Here is a 15,762-nt window from a genome sequence, read left to right as displayed (position 1 = left end):
TTTGGTCATGGTGTTCTGCAACAGCAAACAGGGACGGCTACTGATGGACTCTAGAAAGAGGAGAGTCTTTATCTCCAGTTGTATAGTTACTATGGACCCAACAGGCTCCAGTGTGTAGGTTCCAAATCCATGGCCACACAGCTGGCCCTGGCTAAATTCACTGGGGTCAGAAAACAAAACAAACAAAAAAAACCATGAAGGTGGGAAAGGAAAATTGATGGAGTAGGAGAGATATAGAGAGGGCCGAGTGGCCGATGCATTCTGTACCTGTGATAGTTTAAATATGCTTGGCCCAGGGAGTGGCCCTATTAGGAGGTATGGCCCTGTTGGAGTAGGTGTGTCATTGTGGTTGTGGGCTTATGACCCTGACTCTAGCTGCCTGGAAATCAGAAGATGTAGAACTCTCATCTTCTCCTGTACCATACCTGCCTGGATGCTGCCATATCCATATCCTTGCCTTGATAGTACTGTACTGAACCTCTGAACCTGTAAGTCAGCCCCAATTAAATGTTGTCTTTTATAAGATTTGCATTGGTCATGGTGTCTGTTCACAGCAGTAAAACCCTAAGACAGACGTTGGTACCAAGAGTGGGGTATTGCTGTAATAGGCCTATCCATGCTTTTGTTTGGAAGAATGTGGGTTTTGGGACTTTGGATTTTGAAAGCAGTGGAATAATTTAAATGGGGCTTAATGGGCGACCCTAGTAGGGATATGGAAAACGTTGCTACTGAGAGTGATTTGAATTGTCCAGACCTGGCCCAAGAGGTTTTGGTGGAGAATTTCAATATGTGGCCTAGAGACTGTTTTTGTGATATTTTGATGAAGAATGTGACTACTGCTTGCCCTTGTCTGAAGAGTCTGTCTGAGGCTAAGGCATTAACAAAGGAAGTCTCAGAAATGCCCATTACAGACTTTGTTCTCTGATTAAGTCTTATAAAGATCATTTTAAACACAAGCATAGCAAGCTGAGAAAGAAAAGATATAAAATATATGGTTTGAGTATTAAAGGGGAACCAGGAAGTAAAATGAAGCTTAATTCTGTGTTCTAGGAGATAGCAGATTAAAGGAGTGAGGCTTTGGGGAAAGATCCTACCCAACTAAGTTTAGATCCAGACATTGTGGTACACACCTTCAATCCCAGGAGACAAATCCAAACAGATCTCTGAGTTCAAGGCCAGTTTGGGACAAAGTAGATTCTAGATGAAGAAAAGCTTAAATTGAAGTATGGTTGCATACATCTTTAATCTCAGCATCACAGGAGACAGAGCCATGTGGATCTCTCAGTTCAAGGTCAATCTACAGAGCAAGTTTCTGGAAAGCCAAGCTTAGGCAGAGAGGGAGTCAGAAAACAGAAATCTGGTAATAGAATAAGGATAGCCATGTTCCAGCCCCAGAAAGCAACTGAACAAGGCAGTTTCAGCCATGTGGCTCAACTTTAGAGTGAAAAATAGAAGGGACTACTGGGACAATTGATGCTGGTTAGCTGGACCTAAGAAATTAGCTATGATTATGAAGAAGCCAACATCACTTCTGGAAAGTGTTTTCTGAGAGCACAAAGAAACTGTGTTCCAGAGATAGCCAAGGTTGTACCTTGTGCTGCAGCTGGACGTGGTAATGTTATAAGAGTCAACCAGGTGGTACCAGTTTTGAAGGCATGAAGGGGTCATAAAAAACAGCTGAAACTTGGCACTGGGTGAGAGGTCATGGAAAGCCATTGGAAAAGGTACAGTCTCAGTTGTAGTTGATGATGCAGAACTGAAGGAGTCATGCAAAAATGTTGGGGCTTGGCACCATGAAGAGAGCCCATGAGAGGCTATTGGTGAAGCCTACTTGCACGCAAGACTCCAGTGTATTAGAGATGCCAGTGCCATGGGATGAACACCAAGAACAGCAGCAGCAGTGGAGTGGATCAGCTTGAGCTTAGAATGCTACAGAGGGCAGATCTGGAGAAGTGATTAACATCGCTTTGGAGGAGCCCAAAAGATCATGTGTGGATCTTAGACATTGAAACAAGAAGCTGTAACATTGAAGTTGTCTTGGAAACCCCAAGATGTTTGAGATGCCAGAACCATGGGCTATCTGTTGAGGAAAACTGCTAACAGGGAGTGGAACCAGTCCAGGAGAAAGAAGTTTGTTGCAGTCAACAAAGATGAAAAGTATTTTGCACTATGCTATGCTTAGGTGTGCCCCCCCCCCATAGACTCACATGTTTGAACAAGCCTATAGGGGTCAGGGAGTGGAATGTGGTGGTTTGAATATGCTTGGCTCAGGGAGTGGCCCTATTAGGAGGTGTGGCCCTGTTGGACTAGGTGTGTCACTGTGGGTGTGGGCTTATGACCCTCAACCTAGCTGCCTGGAAGTCAGTCTCCCACTAGCAGCCTTCAGATGAAGATGTAGAACTCTCAGCTCCTCCTGCATCATGTCTACCTGGATGTTCTCATGTCCCTGCCTTGATGATAATAGACTGAACCTCTGAACCTGTATGCCAGTCCCAATTAAATGTTATCTTTTATAAGACTTGCATTGGTCATGGTGTCTGTTCACAGCAGTAAAACCCTAACTAAGACAGTACCTGTATAAAATTTTCAAACAAGTTTCATTTAAACAAACAAATGAAATTAAACAAGCCTCAGGGCTCTGGAGCTGCATGATTGCTCAAACCACTCCCAGTGCTTTAAAGTACATTCTCACTTTGAACTTTTAATGAGAATAGACACTCACAACTGAAAACTAAAAATGGAGCAAGCAAGATGAAAATAGGCTGAACAAAATTGAGAGCAGGTCAGACATAAAACAAGAAAAAATAGTAGACTTCAAGACAGTGACAGAAACTATCAGACATGAAGAGTGAGAGAGGATACATTTTAAATCTCTGATGTTGTAGTTAATTTGTGGGTGCATGTATAAAACACTTTGGTTCCTGCTGTCCTCTGTCTTACGTTAGCATGCTGGGTAAGTGGCACTATGCTATTTTTCTCCACTTCTCTATATATTTGATGCAGACAGTAGCAGAGTTTTAATATCTTTGCAAAATACTTTAAATGTCACAGAAAATGATAATATTTCCATGGATTAAAATGCTTTGCATAAAGCTATGCTTAGTGGCATATGTCTGTGATCCCAGAACTTGGGAGCCTGAGGCTATAGGATCCTTATTCCCATATCAACCTGGGATACATAGCTCCAGGATTAGCCTGGGCAACAATGTGAGTATCTGTCTCAAAAAAAAAGGTCTTTTTTTTTTTTTGCCTGCTTTCAGCTCTTATAATCCTTTATATAGTCTTTTGTCACTCCATTTGTTTTTGGTTTTTGTTGGTGGGTTTATTGTTTGGGTTTGGGGAGGTTGTTTGTTTATTTTTTGTTTGTTTGTTAGTTTGTTTGTTTGTTGCAGTCATGACCTAGTTGTGCTTATTCAGGGAATGCAAAGCTGACTTAATAGTAAAAACACACACCTGTCACTTAACTACACCAACTGACTCTGGCTAATGCATAGACTTGAACATCTCAGCACTAAGTCTTTAAAAGAAACTAACAAATTCGGGATGGAAGTAAATATTCCCAGCCAATAGCCCATATCCCATTGGTAGATTTGGAGTTTTTAAAGCATGGAATGTCTCACCGCCTTAGCACTTGAAGTATTCCTAGAGAACAATGTCTTCGTGTAGCGATTTTTTTTTTTTTGGATAATTTGAATTTTTTACATTTTTACCAACAGATTAAATTTTTTTAATCTCCAAGTAAATTTTAAGATTAGTGATAATCTTGCCAAAAATTATCAATCTTAATTTGATTATGCTTCTCTACACATCTACTAGGTTACCAACTACCATATTCCTGAGAACACAGGAAATAAAAATATTATACCATGGAGATGAAGTTATAAAAACCCAGACTATTGGACTGGTGAGACAGAACAGTGGGTAAAGGCACTTGCTACCAAGCCTAACCACTTGAGTTTGATCCCAAAAAGCAAGACGGTTAGACAAGAGAGCAAGCTCTACAAGTTGTGCTCTGACCTCCCACATGTACATCACGTGTGTCACACAGGAGCCTCTGCAAACATACAGGCACTGAATAAATAACATGCAATAGAAAGGCAGACAGTGATAACCCCTATGGAGGACAAGCAGCTCAACTTTTTAAGCATGTCCATCTTAGAGGGGAGAGGAATGGAGAAGAGGAAGTAAGTGAATGAGGAAATGCAGTGACCCCAGCTAGAAGCATCGCACAGACCCCACCTATAAACTGTTGAGATTGTGAGAAGACATTAAGAGAAAGATATGTATCCAAATACTCACTGGATATTGAAGAATTATCATTAAATTAATAAGATGTTTGAAGCTTGATAAGAAATCAAGAGGGATTAGTGAGAAGTGTCTAAGTAAAGCATGTTTGATTGTTAGGAATTGGCAATCCCCGGCTGGTGGAAGCATGGGTAATGGTTAAGTTATCCTACTTTGTACATCTTAGAAATTCTCACCAATAAAAATCTTTTTCAGAAACTAACAAATTCCCCATGAGAATGAACATTCCTAGCCAGTCCTCCTTGTTCCCATTCATGCCAGCTCTTCACTCATCATTTTCTGCCTACACCTTCTTTTAATGCTGTGCTCTATCCTGGGGCTTAAAGTCTCAAAATGCATTTCTTTCCTTCATTTGCCAACTGGATTTCTTTTTCTTTGATTTTGTTGTTGTTATTACTGTTGTTTATGCTAACTGTACAAAATAATGGGCTTCACTGTGACATTTACTCCATGGGTGCAGGGCACTTTATTCACATTTGTTTTCTCTGTTATCCACTCTTATTCCCACATCCCTCCCACTGGTCCTCTTCTGATTCCTTAGTAGTCTCCCGGCTTCCTTTCAGATCCACAAACAGTAGTTAGTTCGGAGTTAGTGTTAGGAAAACAGAAGTGGACAGAGAGCAGAGCCCTGCCTTTGGCTCCATCAGTGTAGCCATTGCAGGTTGTCATGGTGACAGCAGGGCTAGGGATATTACCCAGTCCTGAAGCCTGGACCAAGGTATCCTCTACCTGTGGTTTCAGACTTGGACAGGACAGCATCTCTTTGATGAGTCCAGAGCAGACTTAGATCATTTCACCAACAGCTCAGCAGCCGCTGCCACTGATCGGTCTCGGTATGGGGATAAGTGGCTTCTAGCCTTTAGGGAATTACCCTCTTCTTCCTCTCTACTACTGAAATTCCATTTCTTCCCCAGTTTGCTCCTCTAAACCTTCCAAAACATTTTAACCCATTCTCTTTATTGAATTACTTTTTTTTTCAAAACACCTGTTCTGATTGATGTTAAATTGGAAGACAAATGTGTTCTTAACAAAATAAAACAGAAACATTCATATTTAAAAAAATCTGTTCTGTAGTTCTGACTTGAGCCTGGTTTGGTGTCAGGCTTACTAGTAGAAGGAGGTGCTGGAATATGGGATCTGAGTGTGGATGGCTATGGTTGGCCTGTTTGAACAAAAGTATGCAATTGCCGTTGGTGGGAAATAGATGCTATAAGTTTGTATAGTTGCGTGACTATTTCTCCATTCCACCTGAGGACAATTGAGAATGTGATGCTTCCTAAAGGCTTAGGACATTCTGGTAGATTTGGAAGACTCTTAGAAGCTAACTTCTAGAAATCTCCAGAGTTCCCCATGCTAACTGAGACAGTTACTTTCCCCTTGTGCAATCCAAATGATGTCACCTAAGGCGGTTTCCTTCAAGAGATTTTTGTCCTCCTTGAAGGCATGCCCCACTCTACCTATGGCTCCCAGATTTATAACTATTCATAACTATATAGACATTAAAATGTCATATAGGAGGACATAGGCTATATCTTCAGAGAAAATGCATGACATCTTTTCTGCTCATTCATATTATGGCGTAGATCTGAAAGTAACTTACAAAGAGAATGGTAAGGCGGGACTCCTGTGTGCAGGCACACTGCCTGAGAGTCTGCGTTTAATGTCTCAGCTTTGGCACAGGTCAGGATGCTTTTAACAGCTCATTTAAGTGGCTGGAACTTAGTCACAATGACAATCTATTTTTTAAAAAAAAATGTAATTGAGATGCCAACATTTCTGGGCATAAAAGAAAGGAACAAAATTAGAAATTAGAGGACACCAGCACTTCAGTTCTCCTGAATGTCTTCCAGTAGTGCTGACCTCTGTAAACAGACAGACCCTATGGACAGAGTCCTGCTATGCTTCCTGATGGTTATCCTAACCTTGCCCCCCACCCCCGTCTGCTCCCGCAACCTTCCTGTACCAAGCGGAATATACACTAACTTCTCTACAACCATCTTCTCCAAACTTCCTCTGAGAGTGACCTACCACAAAGAAGCATGACTTACCTAATGATTTTTTTTCCTTTTAGCTACATAGTCAATGTAGTGGTTCAATCATGTATCATTTAGTTATAACTCTATATCATGAGCAATGCCTACAAAAGTCACTAAAAGACAAATGGTGGGAATAGTAAATCAGCAAGACACAAATTCAAACCATAATGAGATATAAGTTCACATCTAGGAGGTTGAGGTGGGGGAGACTCCAAAAATTCAAAGTATTTCTTAGTCTGTGGACAGTACTGGGAATTATCAGTCAGATGGCTAGCCCACAGCAACCCAGTGATGCAGAAACCCCTACACTGATAAAGTAACCAGAAAAATTTGCCCAAACATGAGGAAGAAAAGTACGAGAAGTGTTGTAATTTTAAAAGAGTGAGATGCATGAACCCTAAATACTTGATAAAAAAAATGGATACATAGCTTGTGATAATAGTCATATAATAGAATATTAAACAACTATGAAAGAAAGTCAACTATAAAATTTGTCAACACAGATGAATCTCACCCATATAATGCTTGGTAGGGGAAAAAAACAATTCGCAAGACTACAAAAAAAGAGTGATTCCAAACTGACATGGCAATTTAAACGGGTTTAACTAAGCAATGCATTGTTTGAAGATAGCTAGAGAAATGACAAAATTCAACCCAGAGTGACCTCTGGAGAGGGGAGTAATGAGAGCCAGATGGGACATGGAGGACATAAAGGGGTGGCTTGGCACAACCTATTTCATAAAGTATTCACTTGCTAATATTCGAGAGCCACTTATGTGCGTTATAGTGTCGTATAATTATACAATAATAATTTTTAAAAGCCATCTTATGGATCAGCTGGCATCCATTTAAGATGCTTATGCAAGTTGAGAAAAAAATCACTTTTTAAAAATGTCTCCTGTCTAAAATGTCTTGCTCACCTGTGCAGCAGGTATTGCTTTCGTTTATAATTACGAGGCTCAGCACCTTTATTATAGTGACGTGACGTATGGCTGCCCAGGACAGTGGCTTAGAATCCCATCATTCCCAAACTTGAAAGAAACATAATTGGCAGGTAACAGCGGTGCTCACTTCCGAGGTTCAGTGTGGAACTTCAATGCAGGAATCCAGTGTGTAATGATCGCCTGGGGTAATTGGCATATCCGCCATCGCAAACACTTATCATGTCTTTGTGTTGGGAACATTCAAGCTCTTTGCCAGCTACTTCAAAACATACAATTAATTGTTATCAACCAAGTTATCTGGGCTGTGTCACGGAACATGAATAATCGCTCCTATTCAACTGCACCCCTGCCCCAAACTTTTAAAATCATGTAATATTTAGACTTGAAATGCCTAAAATACAGATGCAATTAAAGAAAAATACATTTTCCTACCACTGTGTTCTAGCTCTGTGCCAAACCGCCCACCCCAACCCTCACAATTCATTTCTACACCTTGGTCCTGAATTGCAGCTGAATATATGAAACACAGCTTCTCGCCTGCTACTGTTTCCTATTCACTGCCAGCTCCTGTGCTCCTAAAGGCAGTGTAAGACCTACTAGCTTGGCAGATCACATTGTAGCAAAAGGCAGACCTTTCAGGACCTTGTCAACACTACACCTCCTGTATTGTGAGTTGTTTTGGAAGCCTTGTTGTTAGATATAATGGCCCTCACCTCATAATAAGCATGCTGGAGGCTCAGAGTAGTGAACTTTGCAAAGTTGGGCATTGGTTTAGATACAATTGGGGGGGAGGATGATGTGTTCATTTGGCACAAGCGATGGTTTTACATTCCTGATTGCACTATATACTCCTGAACTCTGCTTTGGCTGAGTTCTTCAGGAAAATGCAATCCTCCTAGTGTAGTATTGCCCCTCCCCAGATTCCCCATCCTATTGGTTTAGAACACAGAGCTTTGTTCAATTTATATCCTGGGACTCAAGATTCCCTCTTTTTCTGTTATATGGTCTCAGACAAGCTGACTGCTTGTAACTGTTCAACCCTACAATAAAGTGAAAGTGCCCAGGCGGGCAGGCACCAGCTTCCAGCTGGAGAAAGACAAGGTCCTAGTACCTCCTGCTTCTCTGTGATTCTCTCTTGAACTCTAAGTTCATCTCATACTGAGAATGGGCAGCAATGATTACTCTTATACTAGCTCCACCCCCAAATTTGCTTACTCGTCCCGAGCTACTGAATAGGAGGCAAATGTAGCTCAGATCCCCGCCACCTCCCAGTTCCCTCCTTACACTTAGTCACATCATATCGGATGTGACCAGTCATAAAATCACAGGGCTTGAGAATCATTTCCATGGTGATGGGCAGGACTGGAATGATATAAGAAATTCTTAGGCAGCCAGGCACTAGAAAAGCAAGGTCACCACAGCACATGGCCATTTCTGAAACCAGATCATAGTGGAGAATAATAACAACAATAGCTGGGACTCTGCCTTAATGGTTGGTCAGTGGGTATGATTCAAACAAGCCAGCAGCTCACAGACAGATGAGTCGGACAAGAAGAAGATCCCTACAGATCCCCCAGACGCTTCTGGAGTGGGCAAAGGTGGATGGAGCCTTAAAGCTAAATGCTAAGCAGCGAAAAGCATAGAAATGCTACCATGGAGGTTCTTGGAAGGAAGGGCTTGGGTTCTCGGCCACCACAACCAAAGGGGAGCCCAGGAGATAATGTTATGATTATGCTTGTCTCCCCCACTCCTCTCCCAATCTTCACTCACGTGGCCTAGGGAAGAAGGGGTTCGAAATTACAATTGAATTCAAGTTATATGCTTTACTCTGCAGTGTTTGAATCTGGAGACAAAAATCAAATCACATAAATTAGGTTTCTTTCTTTAAGCCGTTCTGGCTAGCATTAAGGAAAGGGGAGCCAGATCTGACAGCACACACCTGTAATCCCACCACTCTGGGGACTAAGGGAGGAATACCGAAAACTCGAAGAAAATTTAGACTACACAGCAAGACCCTGTCTCACATAATAATCCTCTCTCTCTGTCTCTCTCTGTCTCTGTCTCCCTGTCTCCCTGTCTCTCTCTCTCTCTCTCTCTCTCTCTCACACACACACACACACACACAGACACACAGACACACACACACACACACAGACACACACAGAGACACATACACACACACACACACACACACACACACACACTTTTTTGAGGAATATCAGATAATTCATAAGATCAACCATAAACTGGAGAACTGTGCTGAGAAACAAGCCAAATACCCAGGAGAGCCAGCAGGAACAATCCAGGTCACTACTCTGGGCCCATGAGGGTAGGACAGCATCTCTACTGATATATTACCCTATGGCAGTCTAGGGACACCAAAACAACATGGCTGAGAGCCAGGTGTCAGAGGTTCTGAGTCAACATAAGTAACATTAGAGCTGTCCCCAAATCTTAGCGAGCTTCCCTTGAGCTTCAAACTATGAGATGGTCAGACATGATTAGCTGAACAAGATGACAGACCAGCTCCCTCATGGCCTAGGCTGGGAGAGAGATACTCTTTCTCTGGCTTTTACTGAGAGAGAAGAGTAGTCTGCACAAGGAAACAAAAAGTCCTAACCCTAGAGTGGGGATGTTACTTCCTGAGCCCAAGGTAAAAAGACCAACGCCCTCTACAGTGCAATAACCCAGCACTTGCTGTGAAAAGAACAGCATTAAAGTGTGTTTGAAACAACTGTGTGCATAAATTAGTAAGTGTGTGTAAGTGGGATGCATCCTTGCTGTGAGCCAACAAGGATTTCAGCAGAAAGTAGACAGGACTTCAGGGACCACAGACAGAAAATAGCACCAGCACAAGAGCCAGGCTCACAGGGAACTAACTATCCTAGCTTCCAGGAGACAGGATCAGGGCTCCATGTGGGCTCAACACCTGCCTGGGCTCATGGAGACTCTCGAATCACAGAGAGCTCAAGTAAAAGCTTAAACCCAACAGAGCAAGCCCTTGCAGACAGAACCCTCCAATGAGTCCAGAAAATTATAACCACAGGTTATAATGAGATTCACAGGAAGTATTTATTTCTGCCTAGAATCTTCCTCTTCCTGTGTGTCCCCCAAAAAGAATGTGTGGCTTTAACAATCAGGAAGAAAAACGTGAAAGGAAAAGACAAACTGGTAGAAGCCACCCTCCTTCTCGCTTCCTGTCAGAGTAAATAAATCATCTTAGGATACCAATTAGGAGCTAAGTGTGCAAGAGGGAATATGTGTCTGGCATGCGGATCAAGAGAGAATAGCACACTGGGAAACTCTGTAAGATCCAGAACTCAACCCTCACAGTCTGGTCTGGGTCATTGTCAATTCTTCAGTTGCACTTAACTGAACTCTCAGGGATGGAGAAAGAAGGGGATAAAGAAAGAAAAGAGAAAAAGCAAAAGAAATGATTTATCAGGTACAGACAATGAGTTTTGGCCATGTCTACCTGAGTTTGACCTCTGGAAATCCACATGGTAGAAAGAGAGAGCTAACTCCTGCTAGCTGTAGTCTAACTTCCATGTGGTGTGCATCCTTGGCTTGTGTGTGCACACACACACACACACATACATACACACATACACACATACACACATACATACACATACACACACACATACACACATACACACACATACATACATACATACACATACACACACACATACACACATACACACACATACATACATACACATACACACACACATACACACATACACACATACATACATACACATACACACACATACACACACATACATACATACATACACATACACACACACATACACACACATACATACATACACATACACACACATACACACACATACACACACACATACACACATACACACACATACATACATACACACACACATACACACATACACACACATACACACATACACACACACACATGTTATAAGAACTAAGGGAGACAGAGGATGGGCTGGAGCAAAAGGGAGAGAGACAGAGAGATAAATGTAATTTTAAACATTGAAGAGGGCTAGACAGTTGGTTCAGGGCTTAAGAGCAATGGTTACTCTTCCAGAGGATCAGGGTTCAATATGTAGCACCCTCATGGCAGCTTATAGCCATTAGTAACGTCACTTCGGCCCCAGGGGATCCAACACCCTGTTCTAACCTCTCTAGACTCTAGGTCCATAAATAGTATACAGACATACATCCAGGCAAAATACCCATACACTCATTAAAATAAAATATTTTAAAATAAAACAATATTTTTAAATGAAAAAATTAGTAGAGAGGTGGAAAGGGGAGGAGAGAGAGAGAGAGAGAGAGAGAGAGAGAGAGAGAGAGAGAGAGGAAAAGGAATACCCCACGCCCTACAAAAAGAACTCTGACTAACTCCACTAGCCTAGGGTTTGTGCCCTTTTGCTCCACCTCTCCCCATTTTCCCAGAAAGCCCTCTGCCATGCTTCAGAGCAGTCCATCCTACCCACAAAGAATGTGCAGGAACTGTTCTTCTATCAGGAAGCCTTTCTTGGGGAGCCAGTTACAGATGACCCCAGACAGGTGTCTGAGAGCCAAAGGGACTAAAGATTGTAATAAAAAGACCTCAGTGCAGAGCTTGTGTGCCCCCGAGGATGCCAGAGCTCCTAGAAACCAAGACAGGGTGAAGAGGAAATCCAGGCCACAGGATGGTAGCTGTCATGACCTGAGGAGCAAGGACATCACTTCTAAGAAACTGCACCATGGCACAAAACAGCCAAGGAGGGTGAGGGTGGAGAGAGCTGTGAACCTGACCTGAGGGGCAGGGAGTATTGTCAGGCACCATGTCCAACCTGAGCTGGGCCTTTGGATGGCATCAACCTGCCCTCAGGCCATATGTTCAAGACTCCCTAAATCACACAGCCTATCAGAACAGGTCCACACATCCCACCCATGTTCTGATCTCTGCATGGTTGTTGCCTCTGCTTACCATTACCTGTTGTCATGTCCTGGTCGCTATGGAAACGATGCTGACAAGACATCCTCACTGGAGACATAGCAAGGTCAAGAGGTGGTAACGAGTTGACACCTGTGACAGTTAAGCTTGATTCAGCTTCGCAGAATTTCAAATCGCCCAGGACGCAAACCCCCTAGGCCTGTTTTGGGTGCATTTCCAGAGATTTGGGGACAAAGAGGATGCACCCTGAGTGGGCACTGTCCCATGGCCTGGAGTGCCAGAGTGAATCAAAAGGTAGGAAGCAAGGACACAGCTAGCATTCGCCTCTCTGCCTCCTTACTGTGGACACAATGTAACCGGCTGTCTCACGTTCTCCCTGCCATGCCCTGTTACAACGGACTCTACTTTCCCAACCTGAGCCAAAGTGAACCCTTCCTTAAGTTGCTTTTCTCGGTTATTTTGTCACAGAAATAAGAAAAGTAGCTAATACATCAATTTAAAGAGATTCCCTCCCCCTGTAGTTAGAAAAGCCAAAGGGGCAGCGTCTTAGAGGAGGGCAGTAAGACAAAGAGTCGCGCAGGATGCTGGGATTCTCCATGGACGTGAGGGGCAGAATTCCATCACCAGCAATGCTTAGAAAATCAGTGCGAGGTGGAAGTAGAAGGCGGAGAGACTGCCTGTGCTTTCATTCTGGTTTTAAATTCTTCCCTAGGCAGGACACCTTCTAATTCCTCACACTCAGAGAAGACCCTACACTCACCTCCCTCAGTGCCCACCAGCTCTCTGAACCTTGCTGGGTATGAACAAGCCTGCACCTTTTCCATCTCTCTCATCGATGATCTTTGATTCCTGTAGCAGTAAGAAAACATCGGCAGACATCAGTCAGTGGAGGTCATGGGGTTAGAGACCATGCTGTCCTTCCCCCTCCTGTCACAGGATGGAAACAGGTGCTTTGGATGACGTGCCTTTCCCAAGTTAGTGACAGAGCTGGGTTCTGACCTCAAGCCGCTGGCCCTCTGTGTCTGGCGCAGAAGGTGGTAGAGCTGGTTCTGGATTCTGCAGTTATTTATAGCTTCCCTTACCAATTTAAACAACAACTCTCTCTCTCTTAACTATCGGAGGTGCTAACAGAGTGGTAGGTTAGAAGTAACTCAAAGAAATTCATGGGCCCACGACAACTTTCTCAGAGGAAAGATCAAAACCCCTCTCCTTACAGTCACCCATATTCGGACTTGACAGCTCCCCAGGATTCTATTCACAGAATGTCCCTGCATCGCTGTAATAAAAAGTGGAGGAAATGATCCCCTCTTGCAGACATACCGGCTTCAGGGTCAATGCTTCCTGAGCTGTTCTGGCTTTTATAGCTTCTTCAATTGGCTGTTCTGTGCAGCTTGCAGCATTAATCACTCTCTACCCTCCATCTGAAGCCAGCACTTTGCTAAAACCAAGTTTCTCTCAGCTCCAGCCAGCCCAGCAACCCCAGCCCCTGGGGGCCTGAGAGCTCCCAGCTACCTTCCTTGGTACCATAGCTTAGAGATTTTGTGGGCTAACTTCTTTTTTCATCCTGCCATCCTTGGCCCTGCAATGTAGACTGGCCTGATGCCACTCAGGAACTCGCCTCAGGGTTTGCCGTGATGGTTCAAAGTGCTGCCTTACAAACTCGAGGACCTGAATGTAGTCTCCAGAAATAATAGGGTTTTTTTTGTTATCTATATATGCACTTGAAATAATCTCAGTGTCAGAGAGGTAGACACAGGTGGATGGCTGTGGCTCACTAGACAATCAGCCTGGCCTTCTTGGCAAGCTCCAAGTCAGTGGGAAATCTTGTCCCAAAATACTGAGGTAGATAGTACCTGAGGAATAGCAACCAAAGTTTTCCTCTGGACTTTACGTCCATGTTTACACTGCACATGCATGAACATACATATAAGTAATTATCCACAGGAGCATTCATAGCAAGTAGATAAAACGTGCTGAAGTCAAGGACCTAGAATTAACTAGGCAGAAAACCATGACAAGTTGTGTCCCCTAGCAGGGAGGTGATGTTTCCAATTGTGCATTAATTTTAAATCATCAGTACCATTCTTCTCACTCTCTCAAGTCACTGAGCGTTCACATTGAGCATGGCTGAGTCATTGTCCAAGTGACTCAGCCTCCTGATTAAAAACAGACCAGAAATGCTGGTGAGCTCACCAGTGTTTACAGAATGAAGTCTCAGCTCCCTGACAAAGCACCCATGGCTTTCCTAAATTGGCACCAACCAACCTCACTGGCTCCATCAGCCACATCATCCTAAGTCCTCTTATTGTTTCCTCACATGCTCACTTTCCCAAGCCTAATGCCTGCTGGACCCCAGAACCTGGCTGATGTCTCTATCCAAACGCCTACCTTGTCTGCCTCTGAGGCCCTGCTTAGCTCCCTTCCCTATGTGGACAATACCACCTCACGCTGCCATCCTTCTGACCACACTACAGGCCCCGGGGTCTCCACTGCTGAACAAACACTCAACCGTGGGCAAGCCTTAGAGCCAAAGCTTCAGTTTCATTTACAGATGAGAACAGGAGCAACGTTCTCCTGCATTGTTGTTGGGAAGAATCGGCAAGCTACTGCCTGAAGTTGGCATTCAATACATGTCTGCTATTACTGTGCTCAGTGTGCATGGCACAGAGAGGTTCATAATGTGCATCTGTCTCAACATCTGCTACACAGTAAGGACACAGTAATCTCTGGCTGATCAGATTAATAAATTATTGAAGTCCATCCAAATAGCGTTACCTAAAGATCCCCTACCTTATATGGTTCCTTGTCTTTACAAACTCTTTAAAATACTGACTACCCCACCACCATCTCCTTCTCTACCTGACAAACTCTTATCTTCCTTCAAGACCAAGATCAATGTCAACTCCTCTTTTCACCTTCCCAGGTTCCATGGGAACAGATTTATGTGAGCTTGCCCAGTTCGCCTGTGCCTTATTACCACGCTCATGACTTCGTCCTACGCTCCCTGCCGTTGTTTGCCTGTATGTCAATCTCTGCCACCTGACAGTGAGCTTTTCCAGGGCTCTGAGTGATTTACGTGCTGCCTGCCCCAGCCCCAGCTCAATAGAGAGTGGAGTGCTGGCATATGCCAGGTACTTAATAAAGCAAAAGAAAGCTTCCCTAGTGAGTCCAGAGGTTTCTCTCTGGGCTACAGAGATATCTGGAGAGGCATAAAATCCTTTCCTGGGGAGGCCAGGACCTGACTGTTTGCTTAGACCATTTGTGTGTATTTCCTTTACTTACTACATAAACACCCAAACAACATTTTTTTAAAGGCAATTTGAAACGAGAAGCTCCCTGGGCTATCATCTAACACAGTGAGGATTTCTGTTCCACCTCAGTCCTTTATTTATATGCACACATCATTTTACAGTCACACTCATAATCTAGATACAATTTGGCATGGCAGGTGGTTGTTTTTTACTTGAAAAAAAATCAAATAAATACTTTTATTTTAAGAAATAACATTTTTTGCAAGTTATGGCACTGTGTGCAA

At 43.3% G+C, this 15,762-nt stretch overlaps 1 long non-coding RNA gene across 1 annotated transcript in view; it reads right to left on the bottom strand.

The window, feature by feature from the left end:
* The window catches only part of LOC147996479 (uncharacterized), a 142,285-nt gene extending 127,770 nt beyond the window's left edge, over positions 1-14,515 (bottom strand). Inside the window, exons 1-4 of the long non-coding RNA XR_015675546.1 lie at positions 14,493-14,515; positions 13,193-13,283; positions 13,043-13,076; positions 12,267-12,359 (exon numbers count right to left, since the gene is read on the bottom strand). This is a non-coding gene — a long non-coding RNA (uncharacterized LOC147996479). The remainder of the gene's footprint in view (positions 1-12,266; positions 12,360-13,042; positions 13,077-13,192; positions 13,284-14,492) is intronic.
* Between the last annotated feature and the right edge of the window lie 1,247 nt (positions 14,516-15,762).

This window comes from Rattus norvegicus, chromosome 2 (genome assembly GCF_021556685.1).
Source record: "Rattus norvegicus strain SHRSP/BbbUtx chromosome 2, alternate assembly SHRSP_T2T, whole genome shotgun sequence".
Taxonomy (NCBI): domain Eukaryota; kingdom Metazoa; phylum Chordata; class Mammalia; order Rodentia; family Muridae; genus Rattus; species Rattus norvegicus.
This window is presented reverse-complemented; position numbering and strand designations above follow the sequence as displayed.